Source organism: Struthio camelus, chromosome 9 (genome assembly GCF_040807025.1).
Source record: "Struthio camelus isolate bStrCam1 chromosome 9, bStrCam1.hap1, whole genome shotgun sequence".
In the NCBI taxonomy this organism is placed as follows: Eukaryota; Metazoa; Chordata; class Aves; order Struthioniformes; family Struthionidae; genus Struthio; species Struthio camelus.
Window position 1 is genome coordinate 19,031,936 of NC_090950.1, and position 6,000 is coordinate 19,037,935.

The window sequence follows — 6,000 nt, forward strand, 5'->3', positions numbered from 1 at the left end:
CATTTAGGAAATAGTAACCAAGTTCTTCCTCTATCCTAACAAAGCAGTGAATCGGCTCTGGTAGAACGTAATACCTATGTCACAGTCAGTTTCTGGAACTCTCAGTGCTCTCTGGGCTTCACTTTGCCTCTACTGAGGTCATATATGAGAAGGTATTGCCAGATTTTACTCTTATTCCTTCAGAAAGCCGTCTATGATGGACTTCTGCTGAAGCTACTCTCAAGTCAATGCTCTGGTAAACCTGCACTAAGGAGTTATGAAACAGATCATTAACACTCATAAATCCATAATCAGACAAATTTAGATTATACAGCAGTGCAATTAATCCCACCTTTGCTCTGTTGAGCAACATGCTTTGATAGGCTGAGGAGGAAGTACACAAAAAAATTCTGTTGCTAGAAAATAAATTGATGTTACTTTGATGAGTAAAGTGTACCTATGCTCTGAAGAACACAAGCTGAGGTTGTTTTTCTAACTGCTGGCTCTCCACACTAAAGCTTAGGTTTGAAATTTAAGCTTTCTTCTTCCTGATCCGACAGCCACAATGATTTTGGGTGTAGAATTATATTAGAGTGCAGGTGCCAGATTAAAATTTCATTCTCTTTCTTATGTTTTGAATAGTACAGAGCTAACAGAAAGAAAAAGATAATTGTTTTTGATCATTATTCTCGGTTTTCAGTTCTCCACAGATAGAATTCCAAACTGCACAGTGTTGGCAGTATTTGCCTTCATCCCAATGCTACTCCTATACCATGACCTAGAAAAAAATACATTTCTAAGGTAATGTTCACAAGTGTATTAGGTGCTTACAAATGACTATTATATAAATAATATATTACTAAAATTATAACTATCGCGGGCTTTCTTATCTTTGAATCGAAATTTATTGACAATGTATTTCAATTCCAACAAACAGGGTGGAGAATGCAACATTCCTCCCACTTAATGTGATATAGATTTTTTTGCTGGCATTCCAGTGGGTGTTTGAATAAATGAATGATTATCATGGGTAAAACTACCGTCTTCCTAAGTTTGGGGGTGCTACACTTGCAATCATGAGATTAGTAAAATCTCCAGTTAAATCAGTTTATAAAAGCCCAGAAGTTTCTGTAAGTCTGTCTGTTAATAATAGATGAGACATAAAAAGATACCTTCTAATATGTATTTTGGGAGCAGAATTCTAGCAGGAAGAAACTTGTGATTTAACTCTTCAAACTGCCTTTTTTGTGTAGGGATAGTCTTTTTGGTTTGTGATAATCTAATCAACTGCCTTTGACTCTCTGGAGTTTAGCACTCTTCATATCTGCACCTTGATGCATTTTACATTTATTGTTTGAGGTTTAAAATACACAGCAAACCTGTGGTGTGCAGAGTCCATTCTCTAATAGCAGTTTCTTTCAGAGGCAGAACAGTACCTTATATTTTCCATCAAAGGGTTTGTAAAACCAAGTTACCTACATAGATGAAGGTTTCAGATTACTGCCAAAGTCTGATTCTGCTCTTCCACTGCTTTAATTCCATTATTCTGCTGTAAAGTTTGGGGTTCTAGTCCTGAATCACTCTGGTGTAAATGAGAGGAACTCCTGGCTCATTCTTTATGGCAGAACTGATATTAGAGATGCATCTCTACCTAAAATTCAGGTTTGCAATCTCCTGAGGTACATTTGAATTTTTAGGTCACCAGTGTGAGCTTCTTTGAAGTTGATTAAGCCTGTGTTGTCCCTTCCCTCCTCAGTACCCCAACATTAGCAAGCCTTTCCCTTACTTGAACCCTGTTCCAAACAGCTGTGTGTGTCTGCCTGATCTTTTCTGTTAACCCTAGACAAACTGGTGCAGCTCTTTGCCTTCCAACCCCATTCCTCAGGTCCCGAGCAAACCTGCAGACCTCTTACCTCTTCCTGGTCATTTCAGGAAGGGTGACTTCTCCCATGCGTTATCACTGGGCTAAAGCTGCTTCCTCTCAGGATATAGTCCTAAGGTATAGTCACTTCCTACAGTAAGAGAGCCCCCTGAATTTCCAATAGATCCTGTAATAAAGCTATTAAAGCTGATTACTGTAGTGCCTTCCTAAAAAATTCCTAACATAATTTCCTTTTTATTTAAATATGTACAGATGTATAAATTATTTTAAACCAAAAACAAAAAAGGAGAAAGTCATCAATGTCTATCCATGTGACGTTTCCTGATCTAAATCCTGCATTGCCCAGAACTAGTGGAACAATGCACTGCTCACCATTATCTACATCACAGATGCCTGCCTGCCCAGTCTGTAGAAAAACCCACTGAGAGATGACTAAGCTCAGCTAAAACAAGTCTCAGTTTGGCAGCTCCTGCTGCTTTTACAGATGGAGGGAGACTGGAGAGTTAAGCCACTGCTCAGTTTGTCCCCAGATCACAAATTAAACCTGCTCTGGGCTCTAGCAAGGTGTGAAGCTTGTGAAATGCCTTGCTTATTTGCACTTTGTTCTGCAAGCTCCACATCTGAAATGAACTAAACTCAAACGGTGACTACTTGTGTCATAGATTGGTTCAGAGTGAGTGATCAGCATTCTGCTGTTTGCTTTGGAGAGAACTATTTTTGTAAAAGATTGTTTGAATTCTGAGCTATGCAGGAAAACAAGACTTAAGTCTCAGGAGGTAAGCAAGGCTTCTCATCAGCAAAGCATTTAAACTTTAGACAACATCTGGGTGTGTTTGCACACTTCTGTATACATAAAAATTTGTATGAATAAAGTTCAGCAAGTACAGCTGACCACAGGATATGATTTTTTTGGTGTGACTGTGATTTACCTCTCTGGAAACCAAAGACAGCTAGGCAGCATTTTCTACCAGACCCAACTCAAAGTATGACATTCTAAAAATCATCATTGTATTTAGATCAAGGTAAAATGTTTTGGTTTGGGTTCTGCTGGTCAAAATATAGACCTTGTACATTTCAGAACTCCAAGCTTCCCCCTTTGCCCCGACTCCGAAAATCATTGGATAATCAAATTCAGACAAAAACAGATAAAAGATGAAGAGCTACGAAGCTAAAGCTTCATGCTGCTATGAAGTGAATGTCCAGTATCAAGCCAAACACATGTATTTACATTGCCTTTATAATCTAAATTAAAAGATTATCTTTTGCCTCTAAACATGATATGATCTGCTGAGAAGCAGTGCTCATAGGACTGGATATGGACACAAGAAGGAGGAAAATAGGCCTCTGGATATGTTATTTCAGAGTTAAGTTGGTAGAAAGGGATGACAAAGCAACCTAGGAAACAACTAATCCTTGGAAAGAGGGATACTGAAGCTTTTGCCAGCAAAGTCCATGATTTTAGACATCCAGTTCTTGCTGAGTGTCACTGATCTGACAAGATAAGAGTAATAAGATGAGTGGCTATTAACATGATTCAGAAAGATAAAATATATTGCCTTTATGCTAAAATCATATATGACTCCTGAAAGCTGGATGTTCCTACTGAAGTAACCAACCTTTACATAGTTAACAATGCAGAAGTGGAAAATACTTTCATTGCACCTTGCAGTGATGCCTTCTGAGAATAGGTGTGATCTGCTGCATAAAATTTTCCTTCCTTCTGCCCTGCTTTCTTATGCGCAGGGAAATTGAGCAGTGATACTGTACTTTCAAAGCAGATCAATAACATCAGAATATACTACCTTTATTTCAGGATAGCATGCCCATATGTATAACTGTATAAGTAAAACTGTAGCAGCGTTCTGATTCAGCTAAAATGACACCAGTCAACTTCCCAAGCTAGACAAGCCCATTGCAATGCATATGAATTGCAGAATCACACAGTAATTCAGAGTGGAAGGGACCTCTGCAAGTCACCTAATCCAGCTCCTCCTTAAAGTATATGTAACTTCAAAGTTACATTAAGTTGATCTGGGCCTTGTCCAACCATTATTTGAATATGTCCCTGGATGGAGATCCCACGGCCTTTCTGGGCCCCTCTCTGATTCCTGTGTTTGCCCACTCACATTGTGAAGATATTTTTATATAACTGGAATCAATTTGCATCCAGAAATGCATGCAGAAGTGCCTGTGCATGTGCTCTCACCAGGAATAACAGAATACTTAGAAAGTAGACCTTCCTTTGAGAGTCAAACCAAACAAGAGAGAATATGGTTTACCTGGATATAATACGTCTGTGCCATAAGCAGCACATCTAACTGTAAATGTTGAAAATTCACATTAGGCTTCAGAAATTATCTTGTGACTTGCTTAATAATCATAAAGCTCATATCTCTGCTTTTTCTTCACTACCCTCAGAGCTCTCAGCCTCCAGGTCATGGTAAGGTTATGTTTTCAGCTTTTCAGAGCAGTAAAATGTTTCTCTTCCTGTCTATTTTTAAGCAAAACATCACCTGTGAGTCAAAAGTATCCACCTAACTCCACAATTTAAGGCTTATAAAAATAACTTCGTAAGATATGAATCAAAATGGGAGAATTAACAATTACTTGAGAAACAGCTAAATACAATGTGGGCAACAGAAACAGAAGCACTTCCCTTCACACTGTTAATGTTAAGTACAGGACTTTCAAGAGAGGCAAACCTGTAAATCTTCCGTCTAGTTCTGAATGAACCTTTTAGAGATGGAGCATGTGGTGCCCCCAGGTACTTGGAACTGTCTACTCTTTATTCAGACCTGCTATACAAGGAGTATAGCAGAGGATAATCCGTGAGAAAAGCTGTATGGAAAAAAAAACAACTAAGTAAAATTAAGTAAATAATCAGTTAAGATTTTATTGAGGAAAACAGCTTTCATTCTATCCCACAGTTCTTCTATTGCCTTGTGTTAACATGTAAATCCAGAAGGAGAATAAAGTGAAGAAAATAATATGATAATATGCTTAGAAAAAATCTTCTAAGCAACTAGGTGATTGCAAAGTATTGCTCTGGGCTGTCTTTGCAAGCAGATAGCAAAGAAAGGAGGTTTCCAGACCGCTGTGCTCACAGGCTTAGGTGCAGTAAATTGCCCTAGTACCACTCAGTGAAACCACATGCACAAGCTACAAGCCGAGGGTTTGTTCCTTATTTCTGAAAAAGCTTTACCCCGCCCAGGTTTCAAAGTTGCTGGTGTGTTCCCATCTCCCAGGGAGGAACAGTATGAGATTACAGGATTTCTCAGAGGTCGCAGGGGTTCACAGAGTGGAAAGGAACTCCAACCTTTCACTTATCTCAAAAGTAGTCTCTTCTGGCAGAGCAAGCTCTTTAACCTCCATCTCCCACAGCCCACATGAGTTGCCCACATGGTTTCTGATCCATCAGTTATTTAATTTAATTAACTTAATTACTTCAATTACCTTCTGAGCCCAGGGAATAGAGCACTCACCTGAGTAAGACACCATAGTGAAAGAGTGGAAGTGCTGGAGGCTGTGGATACATGAGCAGGGAGCCAATGCTTAAGACATGAAGTTAGGCAAACTGCACTGTGTCAACAGCCTAAGAAAGAAACACTTGGGCATCGAAAAGTGCAATGAATGGTGAAGTTTCTCCCTGGAAGGCAGGTAGCTAACAGACTGCCGAAGTCCCCTGGCTTATCTAAAAGCAAATGTGCTATTAGTGAGATGATGGTAAATCACTTTTGGGATTCACTTTGGTAAATCACTAGTACAGCTCGCCTCACTTCAACAATATTCCCTAGGGCCTATCAGCGAGCCAAGAGGTGCCTCAGAGATGTCAGCAATAGCAGCTGGAATAAACAGCTGGACCTTCTGTACCAGGCATAAAGCCAGGGCTCTGAGTGTACTAACAGGCCTTACTGTCCCTACCCACCTGCCCAGGGCCTCCCCACCCTGCCCAGGCCCAGGCTCCGTCTCAGCCCGGCCGGGCATCAGTCGCTGCCCAGCAATGCTGCAGCGGAGCCGGCTCCAGCCCCGCCACAGCCCTGCCCCCACCCGGCTGCGGACACCCCCGGCCCGCGGGCGACCGCCTGGCCGCCCCCTGCACCCACAGCGGTGCCTGGTCCCCGGGGCTGGGGCTGCCGCGG